Source organism: Phlebotomus papatasi, chromosome 1 (assembly GCF_024763615.1).
Source record: "Phlebotomus papatasi isolate M1 chromosome 1, Ppap_2.1, whole genome shotgun sequence".
Taxonomy (NCBI): domain Eukaryota; kingdom Metazoa; phylum Arthropoda; class Insecta; order Diptera; family Psychodidae; genus Phlebotomus; species Phlebotomus papatasi.
The window spans coordinates 23,811,321-23,825,242 of NC_077222.1; the positions used below are offsets into that span (position 1 = coordinate 23,811,321).

Below are 13,922 nucleotides of genomic sequence, written 5' to 3' on the forward strand. Positions count from 1 at the left end.
ACACCAAGGGAATTCCTGTGGTAAGTTCCGTACCTGGGAGGGGTAATTTCCACTGGTACTCCACTGGCACTCCATGGGTGATCTCGGAAAACCGGCCGGTGTTTTCCCATGGGATACCAATGGCAACCCAGTGGTAACTGCTTTACCTGGGCGGGGTAATTTCCACTGGTACTCCACTGGCACTCCATGGGTGATCTCGGAAAACCGGCCGGTGTTTTCCCATGGGATACCAATGGCAACCCAGTGGTAACTGCTTTACCTGGGCGGGGTAATTTCCACTGGTACTCCACTGGCACTCCATGGGTGATCTCGGAAAACCAGCCGGTATTTTCGCATGGGATACCAATGGAATCCACATGGTAAGAGCTGTACCATGTCATTCCACTGGCAGACCATTGCGTTGGCAATTCATGGATGTTAAGAAATGTTTCCTCTTGATGACTTGGTGCTGGAAGAGAGCGATGGCGATGCAACAGAAGATCCTCTTTTAGCACTATACTCTTCGAATGCGGCGAAAGTATTGTCATATCGATGATACTAAGAATCTCTTGGAGTTGACATGTCAATTCTATGCGACCTTCTTTTTTTATGCCTAATGAAATATCTCCATTCTATTAAAGAATATACTTTTCTGTAAGCGTTCAGGCAATTTTTGTACTTCAGATTATCGTTCAAGCTTGAGACTAAAGTAATAACACTGGTCATATATAGCAGAGAACATTTTATTTCATGTATTAACTTCACTTTTTTAATAAAATTAAAAAAAAAATAATACATTTAATTTAAAAAAAAATCTAATTAAACTTCAAACTAATTTAATGTTCAGATACATATATAAAAAATATTGACGTGATTGAAAAATTATTTACATTATAATGAATTACAAAAGAAGCAGGAATCGTTGATCACCTAGAAAGAAAAGTTGAAAAAAAGTAACCGTTACTAGCCACTCATCCAAATTTTCATGAGCATGACTTGATTTTTAGAGATAGGTATGCCTAGCTAATTTACGTAAATAAATGTGCACGCTGAAATTCCCCATTGACTAATAATAAATAATGCTGGCGCGACATTCCATGAAGGAACTGGGCCTTCCCGCAAGGAGATTTCTAGACATGCTATATTATTTTTTCTTGTACGGGATGAGGTTGCCAGTTCCATGCCCCGTGGAGTCAAGTTCAGTGAAGCTCACTGGATGCAATCCGAACACCTTTAACGCCAGAAAACTTCCTGGTGACCTAAAGGGGATTCGAAACCGGGACACTTGCATCATAGAGCGAGTGCTCTACCACTTGACCCATTGAGTGCCAAATATTCCATTGAATAATGGCTCTGAAAAATTACCCACAGCATATAAAAAATACAAATATTTACGGAAATATAATTTTATTGGGATTTCTCTGAAATTTTGGTTCTTTTTTAGACCAATGGCTTCTCGCCGCATTTTTTTTTAATATTCCCTTCATTAAGGAGTTGACGACAAAGCCCTTTCCACGATAATGGATCGTTTTCTTCCACTTCCTCGCAAAATCCGCCGAATTTTCGGCTGTCTGGCCTGCTTCCTGAGATTTGTCTTCAAAATTACCCAGTATTTCTCAATCTTCCGGACTGCAGGACAGGTTAAACATCTTTCCCACAGCCTTAGAATTGGAATCCTTTGAAAAGATGATCGTTGTGTTTCCGGGACCTTGTTTTAGTACGTTGATGATGTTTGCCGGTTCGATGGGGAACAGCCTAAGTTTTATAGGTTATGAAACCATTCCTCTTTTTGTTTTTATAGACCAAGCTCCATAAAAAAAGAATAATGCTGGGACCCACCTCTTTCCATCTGCAAAGCTTCTCAAAACACATTCATATGTTGTCTAATGATGAATATGAAAATAAATATGGCCTATACAACGAGTGATTCGGGATTTTCTGCCGTCTTGCCCGATGAGGTCGGTCTTGAAGTCGGTGGCAGCCGCAGATGTTTTAAGAGAAAATAAATCTATCTATCTATCTATAAAAAAGGTATATATTAAAGAGTAAAAGAGTATTTAGTAGAGTAAAATAGGATAAAGGATACTTACTAAAAAAAAATCAAAATGTTCACTTAATTTCACTTCGAAAGTACAAATCGACAGGTCCGGAGGCGTCGATAAGCTAGTGGCGAGAATTATCGACACTAGCGACAAAAATGCAAGTTATTATCTCGATTGTCCATAAATGGACATTCGACAATAGCGATGGATCGCAATGAGACAGTTATCATTTCACCTGATTAATAAATTATCTTGAAATGACATCGACGAAAAAAAAACGAAGTCCGAATCCTTCTGAATTTGACTGCATATCATACGAATCGAAAATTCATCGTGCACACGCTACTTTAATTTACTACAATAGTGCTATTGTATGTTTTTTTTTTATAATTTGGTAGACTACAAATTATTAAAGACACTCACCTTACACAGCTTACGATTTAGACGATAGATAGATGTATGAGTAGATTCAGACGATTTCAAATCTCGCTAAGTATATGGCCCAGGTACTGCTGAAGTGTTCTTTGGTAATGGAATTGCTGGCGTTGCCTTCTTACGCTTTCTGCATGGCCTATTGCTGTCTTTGATTTGACCGACTATTTTGGCACAGGACTTCATCGCCTTATCGTGTATAATATGGTCTATAAAATATGAAAAGCTTATTTATTTTATTTGTTTATACAAATAATACAAATCCATTTCTATACAAGGAGCCCACATTGCTCAGAGCTTCTCTCCTATTTCTTCCAGAAAATCGTAGATATTGTATAGGATTTCCTTGATCATTTTATTGAATGTACCCAAAATACTAACGCTGATCAGATTATTCTTCATACTTTCACAAGGAAATCCCCTAAATTCTTAGGATTGTGTTGTAAATTTTCAGAAATACCCAAGATAAAAGTGTTTGTTGTAAGATTTACCAGAGAAGGGAAGCAGTATGAGCCTCCTTATCAACATGGGTGTCTATAATATATTTAACAAAATATACAAGAAAATCCCAAAAATCTCACGTTTTCTGCGGAAGCGCAGTAAAAATCTTCTGAACAATAAAATAAAATTAAAAAAAAAAGAGAATATTTTACAAAATATATAAGAAAAATCTAAGAAAATCTTTGCATTTTTGGAGGAAGTAGGTAAAATCTCTTGTTCATTATAGCTTTCTTGGGTATTTTCAACAAAATATACAAGAAAAAATTTTGCATGACTTTCCGGAAAGCGAATAAACAGCAATAAAATGGATTTTATGTGCTGTTGAATTGTGAATATATAAGAAAAATCGGCGCGATCCAATGGAAATTCCACTGGTAACAGAGTGGAATTATCCACGTGTCCACTTGGTGAATTCCACCCTTAATCCCCTTGGATTCCACTGGTGAAGTATATTGTAATTTTGTATTGACGCGTCACGCAGTTTCCATGGGTATCTACCAGCCTCGGTGGCGGTATTACCCACTGGATATTCAAATATCTCAACTAATTTGGAAAATATTCAAGAAAAACTTGTGACTCAAAGTTGATTTGACGGTATTTTCTTTTCTAAATGGCGTCTTACCTTGTCAACACAAAGAATGAGACGGAGAAGATGATTTTTTTGTGTTTCGCGCACTAAATTTCTTTATTTCGCATTGAAAACCGTGTCACTTTATTTAACTAGTTCTATTGTTCATCCCGCACACTTTTGTCACTGGTTTTTCAAAGTTTTAATTGTATTTTATTCACAAATAACTGCACAAGAACGAATTCACTACGACTTCCAGAAAAATCCGTGAGCAATGCGCGTGCGCTGAAATGGCGTTATTTACTCATCGAACGCATCATCGACTCGTCGATTACATTTGAAATACAGAGACCGTTGTGATAAATTCTTTCGATTAATATTAAAATAGACATATCGCAGAGTGAAATCTTTTTTTTTTTTAATAAAATAGAACACTGGAACTTTCCATGGTGCTCCACACAAATTCTTCTGGAATTTTCCACCTGGAAGTAGGAATTCACCACTTTGAAGTTTCTATGGGAAAACCTTCGGAGTGCCCATGGTGATTTCCATCCATCACCAGGGAAAATTTCACTGTTGTTTCACTCATATAACCGTGGTGAGAAACCACAGGATTACCAGTGGATATTACCATGTGTATGAGTGTATATAACCGTGGGAGAACCAAGGGTCTTCCACTGGATGTTTACACTGGAATATTCCACTGGTACTCCACATGAATTCCTTTGGGATTTTCCATCTGAAAGATGGAATTTTCCACCTGGAACTTTCTACGGGAAAACCCTTGGACTACCCAAGGTGATATCCACTCATCACCCTGGAAATTTCCACTGTCATTCCACTCATATAACCATGGTGGAAAACCAGAGGATTACCAGTGGAAATTTCCGGGGGTATCACTGAAAAATCCCTTGGGAAACCCCATGGACTACCACTGGATATTGCTGCTGGAAATTTCCACTGGTATTCCGCACGGATTCCATGGGAGTCTACCCGTGGTATATCTCAAAGGGAAAACCACTGGATTAACCCTGGTGTTTTCCACCCATATAAAGGGAAATTTCCGTCCTTATTCCATGCGGAACACCAAGGGTAAGAATCCAGGTGGAAAGCTAAGGGATCTCCAGTGGTTATTTCCATGGGCACTCATGGAAATATCCGGTCTGTCATCCGTGGCTGGATCCATTTCTTATAGGGCTCTTGTTATTGTTCACATTATCACCTTCAAGACTCTTGCGTGATTTTTTTAAACATTCTTTTCTTTGAAAAAGGTAAAGAAAACAAAAAATTAGTAATTAAAAAGAAAAAAAAATATTTATTAATTATTTCTGTCGTGATTAATAAGATTAAAGATTAAAAAATTGTGTGTTCCAATAGTTTCTAAAAAAAAAAAGATTCCTTGCAGAAATTTAAGCAAAAAAAAAGATAATCCCCGTTCTTTCTCTTCACTCCAATCCCACTTTTGAGTGAAGAAGGTTACAAAGGAAAAATATTTAGGACAAAAAAAAAAGAATAGAAAAGCAAAAATTTTGAAAAAAATATAGTAAATTCCTCCGCCCCCTCCATGCTTTTTTGTATAGTGATTGTAGATGGATAGAGAAACTTTTGAGAAATCACAAGTGAAATTTGTAAAAGTTTTCAGAAGAAAAAAAAAACAAAAGAATAGATTACAGAAACAAATTGAAAAAACAAAAAAATCAATATAGGAAATAGTTTGAGAAAAAAAGTGTTGAGAATTTTTGCTACATTTAAGGAGTTTTTTGTATACCAAATAAGTGTAAGAGGAAGTTTATTAAAAATTGTAATTGTAGGTGAACTTCTGGTTGAAACAAACAGAATTAAAAAAAAAATTGAAATTAAATAAAATTGAGGAATTATTAAAAAAGAAATATAAGGAATATCAAGAACAATTTGGAAGTAAATTCTACTGAAATATTCAAATGAAATTATTTTATTGAAAAGGAAAATGATTTTCATTTTTCTTTTTCGGTGTAAAAATGAAAGTGAATAAAATTATAAAGAACAAAGAATAAACAAATGAAAATTGAACACAATTTAAAGTTGCTAAAATGTGATTTTTTTGCTCGTGTAGAAAAAAAAATGGTGAAAATAAAGGTGAGGAAAATTTTGTGTGAAAGTGAGAAATTTTCAAAAATTTCTCCTATTTGTTTTTTTAATTATTTTTTTTTTAATAAAAAGAAAATAATGAAAGTTTTCAGAGTGGACGAAAGTGAAGGAAAATATGGGAGAAATTCGACTTTGCAAGAAAATATCAATTTCTTTTTTTGAATCCCACCAATAAAATAGTAATGATTAGTAATTTTTTTTTTTAGTTTTCATCGCAAGATTAATTTTTCTTTTCAAGAATTAGTTGATTGTTTTTCTTTCTCTTTTTTTGCTATTGATTCCTGTTTTTTTTTAAACATATAATTTTTTCTTCTTCCTAGTTATTGTAATTTTGAAAAAATATAAATATGCTTAATAGATAGATGTGAGAGAATTTTGAAAAAAAAGAAAAGAAAAAAACAACTGAAAACTCTTTTAATTTTCTCTTCTTTGTAATAATTTAATGAATATTTAGAGAATTTCTTCCAATTTATCATCTCTGCGATGCGGAAATTCACAAAAAAAAAAACAATCTAAATGTTAATTAAATTTTGCATAGGAAAGATTATAATGATCTCTACAGGCGTTAAAGTAAAGCTAAAGTAAAAATAAAATAATATATTAAATGTAAAATGTATAATTTCCTTTCCAAAATAACGTGAAAGAAGTAAAAGGAAAATGAATAAGAATGAAAATGTTCTAATCTAAATGGATGAAATGACATTTTCAACATCAATCGAGAGTACATTTTTGACACTCTGATTAATAGTTGCGGGGAATTTTCTAACTATAAAAGAGGTTAAAAGCTTCAAATTGAGGTTAGATTGGGAATAACATAACCTAGATGAATTTATTTTGAGTGATCAAAACTCTTAAATTCTCTTCCAGAAGAAGTTTTAGTGCAAATTGTCGGAAGTTTAATCAGCTTTCCATATTTTGTATTAAATTTAGAAACGTTTTACTAGCAAAAAATTTAAAATTTGAGGTTATGAGAACTCTACTTTCAGCCTCAAAGACAACGGGAAAGAATAAAACAAGTTTCTACTTGAATTCTTTCTGATGATCAACTATCTTTCATTAAGAAGAAAATGCTTAATTTTCTTCTATAAGAAAATTGCTCTTCTTAAGAAATTGATAATCGTACATAACCTCTTTTAGGACTCATTCCTTTTTCATCAAATTGATTAAAATGTTGGTAAAGTTCTAATAAAGTTCTTTCTAGAACAAGAAAAGAATAGAACACATATTTACTTCAGCCGAAGTTCAATTAGATTTTTCAAGGTTAGGATAAACATAACCTCAAAATACTGACTGAGCAGTAGACTCTCTCAAATGGGCATTTTGACGAAATGTCATCCGGTTTATCGATAGATTTGGGCGTCAAAGCCTTTGTAAATTCCACAAAAAGCGCTCAATTATAAAGAATCACGATAAAATAGGAAGAACTACAGTAAATTTGAACAAATTAGCTTCATAATTAAACGTGAAAATTGTCAACAAAATATTTCGCCCGATTGAAAAAAGAGCCGATTGAGTGAGAGTCTACTGTAACGACCCTTGAAACTTTAATAGCGGACCTGGATTCTACATTACGTCCTAAAAAAAACACACAATAACTGAACAACTTGACGATTAATGTAATTTTGAGGTTAGAATTTGAGTTTTGCGAATAACATGAAACACTTCGAGGGCAATATCATCAGATCACAGTGTAAATGTAAATCGTTCAACAGCTCAGTATTTTTTGATTCCGAAATAACCTCAAAAAAATAGGAGCAATAGTAGCTTCTCTCTGAATTTGAGGTTAGAGTTTATCACTTTTCTATTAAAAAAAATACTTTGAAAGGAAGACTATCATAATAAAATACAGTTCGCCTGATTCCTTATAAGTGTTCTAGGTTTTTCAAGTCCAAGAAAAGTTCTTGAGAAATAAGAGAACGAGCTTTTGGTGAAATTTGAGGTTAGAATTTGGAACATTTTAAATTTAAATACCAAAAGATACTTTAATAGCCAATGTAGCAAATCGTCAGGAAAGGATCTCTAGTAACACTATTTCTTGAAAAAGCTTTTAGGTTTTTCAATTTCACAAGAAGTCTTGAAAAATTGGAGAATTTGACTTTTTTGTTGAAATGTTAGGTTAGAATTTCAAGCATTTTAAATAACAAAAAAATTCCTAACAAAACAAACAATAGTCAGGAAATATTGCAGACAGATTTACGTCTCAAAACTGTTTCAAATTATCTATTACTAAATTAACCCTTTAAGGACGAGAAGGTCAAAAATCGAGGGTCAGTAAGTAATTTTTTCTAACTTTAGAGCAAAATACAGCTTTAGAAGGCTGTAGGAAAAAATCATTTTTGGGTCACGGATGACCCAATCGTCCTTAAAGGATTAAACTATTGAAAAATAAGGTAGATACTTTTATTTGAATTTGAGGTTAGAATTTGAGATAATTTGAATAACCAGAGATGCTTTAAAAGGAAAGGATATCGTCAGGAAGCTCTCAATTCTCTATATTTCTTCAAACTCAAACACTTATAGATTTTTCTATTTCAAAATGAAATCTGGAAAAGGTTGAGAAATTAACGCTTTGGTTGAAGAGCTAGGTTAGAATTTAGAACATTTTAAGGAACAAGAATTTCTTAGAAAGCAAATTCATCAGGAAATATTACAAATAGCTCTATTTTGTTTAAAAGTATTTTAAACTCTTCATTACCAAGTTTGACTTTTGAAAAATTAGTCAATCAGTCGGTTTTAAATGAATTTGAGGTTAGAAATTTCACTAACTTTCAGTAACGTGAAATATTTTGAAAGCAAAATCGTAAGGAAGTGTTTCAAATAATTCTATTTCACAAAACCGTTTTAAATTCTTGAATTCTAAAATAAACTTCTGAAAAGCTAGTGAAACAGAAGGTTCTGAAGAAATTTAAGGTTATGATATCTTTATGATTAACATAATAAGAAATATTTTGAAAGTAAAGACGTTAAGAAGGACCGCGAATCTTCGCAATTTCGGAGATCTCTTAAAGTTCCAACAGGTATTTAAGAGGTTATATCAAGAGAATTCAGTCAAATGTCTTGATTTTTTTTAAGGTTAGGCTTTACTTAACCTAAAACTTTTCAAACTAATCTTTTGGTCAAGAATGGAAATGAGGTCCTAACGTAGAAAAGATGTTATACAGTTTCCCAATTCCTTGAAGTTATGTAATATTTAACGTCACATTTAAATATAACCTGTAGGGGAATTCTGTAACTTTCGTGGAATTCGAAAATGTAATTCATTGAATTTTTAATGAAATCCCTTTAATTTATGATTTTATGAAAATACAGTACGTCTTGGTTGATTTGTTTAACAAAATTCATTGTCATTTGAATTGCCAGAAATATCAAATATGTGACTTCTGATAATGCTACGTGAGCTGGAGTAGCAATGTCACGGCTACAGAATCGCATTTTCGAAAAAGCTCTCCTTTGCAAATTAAAAAGTTGCAAAATAAATCTACCTTTTCAAAGTTGATCTGAACGAGAAAATTTACAATAATGAATACGCAAAATTCGTCCTTTTAGGTTATGTCATTCCCAACATAACCTCACTTCGTATCTTAACCTCAATTTTAGAAACTTCCACAACAGTTGAAGAAACAATTTTTTGACAATATAAATAACAGAAAAAAAGTAAAATTAAAAAGAAAAATAGTCAAAAAGTAGAATTTCATTGACATTCAGAGAGACAACAAAAGAATTTCGTAAGAATGTCTAAAATAAATTTTAAAAAGAAAATGAAGAAAAAAACAGACATAAAAGCCACTTAAAAACCAACACAAAAAACTACTAAAAATAACAAAACAATTAATAAATTAGTGAAAATCTTTTAAGAAGATGTAATTGAAATAAAATGAGAATAAAATAAGTAATTATGCCATACATGTTCTGTGATATGTGAAAACAACCAATAATCTATTTCGCGCTCGCATACGCATTATTTTTTTTTTGTTCATTTAATTTTTTCCCCTTTTTTTCTTAATTTTATTTCGAAACTTTTTCTTCGGGAAAAGGACTTAGAAAGCAAATAAAAAAATAAAGGTCATCAACTTTCAAAATAGGATTTTTTCCGTAGAAAAAAAAGCAAAATAAAAATAGAATAAAATTTTCTTATTTTTTTCTCTTTCAGTAGAGTTCAAAAGCAAACAATTTATTTTGAAAAGAAATAATTTTGAATTAGTATTTTTTACGTTTTCACACACATTCATAGGTGAGATAAAAGTACGGGAAATATGAAGAAAAACAATTAGAAAAGAAAACAGAATTGGCAAATTCACTTTTTGAACAGTTGACCAAAAAAAAATTATTATTAAAAAAGATCAGACAAAAGAAAAACTGGAAAATATCTAAAATACTTCTAAAAAAAAAAAGAAAACATGAATTGGTATTAAAAAAAAATAAATTGTCGATAGAAAATCAAATAAATTTTTTGTGAACATGTAAAAAACAATTTGTGACTCCTTCCAAATTTTCTCCACAGCTTATTTAGAAAAAAAATAATTAAATAAAATTGAAAAATAAAGAGTAAAAATCCATTCTCAATCCGGAAGAAAACTTATTTGCTGTGGAGAAGTTGAGTTTTTGTGAGATGAAATACAAAAAAAAAGAATAAAAAACTAATAGAGAGTCAAGTAACTAATTTAGAAATTTTAATAATGTAACTATTAATGATACAAGTGAATGATGAATACATAACTATTACACATTAAAATAATAAAGAAAAAGAAGAAGAAAACAAGTGAAGAAAAGTGAAGCAACAACTACTATAACTATTAAGAAAGTTCTCTAGATTAAAATGATCAATGAAAGAAAAAAAAGCAACAATTTAGTGTTAAAGTTAAAAGAAGAAGAAGAAGAAAAAAGAAGCAGAAGAAAAAAACCCTTAGAATATGTAGGAGTGTATAAAAATTTCCTTTGACGATGAAGATAAGAAAATGAGAAAATCACAAAAAAAAATGCAGATAAGTTTAACAATTTAAGTGTAAGTCATCGCCATGTAAATAAATTCGTCATTAAAGAATGAAAGCAAAGTAAAGTGAAGAAACAAACAATTCTTTTTTTTTATTCCTCCAACTTACCCAGATTTTCACTCGAATCAATCAATTTCTCCGTTTCCGCTTCAACGTTTTCAAGGGGTTGTTCTATTTCTGGCTTTATCGCGAAAAAATAATAAAAGTATTTCCTGAAATTCAACTATTTCAAGTTCAAGTTATCGAATGAGACGCCAACGTGAATGAGCTCATAAGGCACAATTAAACGCAGTTTCAACTCGTTTCCTTCGAGAGTCTTTCATAAAAGTTATTTTTCTACAAATTGTTTTATCGCTATTGACTTTCTTCGTTTATTCTCAGACGTTCTTTCTCCCCATCGACCAGGAATTGTGGACAAAACAATCACTTTCAGCAGTTTATAGCCTTCACTTGTCTGGTTAAAACCATGCACAGGGAATTCATCGCAATAAAAAGGTAATTTAATAAACTGATAGCTTTTTAGAACATTTAAGCTTCGTCCACTGACCGCTAGTTGTGCTAAAATCGCTTTTAGACTTACTTAGGTGGCTGCAACGTCCCTTTAATGGACTGGGCCTCTCGCACTAACCTCCTTCAGTCCTGATGACACCGCCAGCTCGCTCCAAAACGTAGCATATAGGGCGCTGTCATTAAGTCCGTCCTATCAGAGCATCAGAGGCTCCTTCGGAGTTTTCGTGACAATTCTTGCTTTAAAGGGAAGGGTTGTTAGGGCCTCGACAGACCTGAGCATTAGCCGAGAGACGGCTTAGCGTAATTATATTAGAAATAATGGTCAAACTACATTTCCATCATTTTCCACTAAGTCGTCTCTTGGCTTAAGTCGTAAGTGTGTCTAGGGCATTAGCCCCTCGTGCCTCTCGTCTAACTCTCTCTAGGAAAACCAGTAGGGAAATACTGTAACCCTATCACATTGTCATATGGCAAATTGAGAATTTCTTATATCGTAAATTTGGAACAAGTACCGTCGTTGCGGGTGACTTTGCACTTTTTTTCGCTGTTTTTCAACTTTTCCCTTTAAAAGTGGATAGTTAAATTGAAGGGAGGGGGGTTAATGGGTAAAATTATTTGTATTCAGTTGTTAATGAATGGATTTTGTGCCACTAGCATTAATTTTATAAAGTTTTACTATGTTAAAAAAAAATCAAGAAAAAAGGCTTGCACTTGGGATAAGGTCCGGATGACTTTGCATCTTTTTTTAAGAAATACCAAAAAATCAACAATTTCTGATAATAAACGACAATGAAGATCTTCACATCTAAGGTAAGATGCACGAGATCTACAAGATGACGTGGTCGCCATCTTGATTTGACGTTTCTGTCCGCCATTTTGAATAACTGTCGAAACAAAAATCTCATCCTGTTGGGCTGAAATTTTAGTATGTTATAGCTTATGTAAACACCTTTTCAAAACGTATCTTTGTTCCGATTTAGGTCGAACAATTGCATTAATACAGGGGCTCAAAGTTTAAAATTTTGAAACATTTATATTTTCACGATCTTTATTTTCTAATATTGAATTTTGAAACCTAAACGAAATGCCTTAGTAACCATTAAAAATGGTTGAGGCTTTTATTTTATATATTTATTTACTCTTACATAATTAAAAAAGTAAATGAAAAGTGCATTTAATTTTTAATTTTTTTTTAATTCTTTATCTTTGCAAAAACAGGTTTTCAAATCCTCAATTAATATGCTGTTATAAACAAAAGCAATACTTTTCTTTTTGTTTGTTTGTTAGATCTCATCGTCTAAGGTAAGCACTGTCTTTTTTCTGATGATTTCGATCAGGGTGGTGACATAACCTCTGAAAAATGCGACCAGTTTTAGTGTTAATTTTTTCCTGTTTTCGTCCACATTTCACGAGATATCTTCAAAACTACGTAGATTGCCAATTTGGAGTTTTCGGTTGCCTCTTCGTTATTAAGTTGGCTTTCATTTTGTATTAGTATTTTTTGCTAATTCATTCTACAATGACAGAAAATAGCTAATAAACTCAAAAGTTTTTTCGGCTCACTAGAAACATATGGGAAACATAGGAAATGTCATGCCCTTCGATAAAAAAATAATCCCCGTAGTTCTTTATTCATGAAAATGTTAAAATTTTGAAATTGGAGCCCTAGTATCCGAATAAACGCTTGACCGACGTCGTATTTTATACATGTTCTGAAAAGGCCTTGACCTCAGCAAGAATATACTAAAATTTAAGCTCAATCGGATGAGATTTTTGTTTTGGCAGTTATTCAAATTGGCGGACAGAAATGTCAAATCAAGACGGCTACTATAGGGGAGACCGGGGTACAATTAGCCAGGGGCAGAAGTAGACAGTGGATTTTTCTCGGTTCCCTTAAAATGTACCTTGAGCAAAGTATTTTTTAATGAAAGTAAGAACACATCCCCATATTCCGAGAAATATTTATAAGTCTGATCCTGTTATCCTAGAATTTAGAAGCATTTTTATAAAATGGGTATAAAACTGCAGTTTTGATGTTTCAGTTTTTGGACCAGCATTTGGTTTTCTGAGTTTGTAGTCAAGATTTCATAGTTTTACCTCGTTTCTGGTTTAATAAACCTAATTAAAAAATATTTTTCACTTTGATAATAATTATCCAATTTTTTATATAAGATGAAAAACACTAAAACAGCCCTCGGGGCAGTTGTAGACACTCTTCCGTGGCCGGATAAAACTATCAATGATTTTTCACTAATACATGGATAATTGTTAGATGAAAGAGTACTATTGATATTCCAAGCAATATTGCCATTCGGATGAAAAATTTGTGAGATAGATTTTTTCAGGATATTTTCATCAATTTTGCCGCAATTACAAAAATGTCATAAAAAAGTCGGCTAAAGTCTTTTTCATTAGGTTTAAGTTACATATTTAGTATCAGTGGGCTTCAGTGGATCAAGTGAAATAACACTTAGTATTCCCAGTTTTAAAATTTCGTCTGGAAAACTGGTGGCAAATAGCACCCCGAAAGTGGCTAAATCTACCCAGGCCGGGGCAGGTGTAGCCAATGTGTCATACTTTTTTCATTATCCTCTCTAGAAAAAGCCAAGGATTTGAGAGCTCTGAACTATACGGTTTTATACAGCCAATATCTTAATGCTACTTATGAAACATAAAAACATTAGACAAACTTTATCATTTTTTCACAAATCATGCGCGAAAAAAAAGCTTCATTTGCTGGCTAATTCTACCCCTGTCTCCCCTACCATCTTG

At 32.6% G+C, this 13,922-nt stretch overlaps 2 long non-coding RNA genes across 2 annotated transcripts in view; one reads left to right on the plus strand and one right to left on the minus strand.

Moving 5' to 3' along the window:
- Nucleotides 1–704: 704 nt before the first annotated feature.
- LOC129798284 (uncharacterized) lies at nt 705–4,308 on the minus strand. The gene is made up of 3 exons (XR_008751406.1): nt 3,577–4,308; nt 2,445–2,662; nt 705–909 (listed from the first exon to the last, which is right to left on the minus strand). It is a non-coding gene; the product is annotated as an uncharacterized LOC129798284 (long non-coding RNA).
- A 417-nt stretch (nt 4,309–4,725) lies between these two features.
- Nucleotides 4,726–13,922, plus strand: part of LOC129798285 (uncharacterized) — a 32,728-nt gene continuing 23,531 nt past the window's right edge. The window contains exon 1 of the long non-coding RNA XR_008751407.1: nt 4,726–11,135. This is a non-coding gene — a long non-coding RNA (uncharacterized LOC129798285). The remainder of the gene's footprint in view (nt 11,136–13,922) is intronic.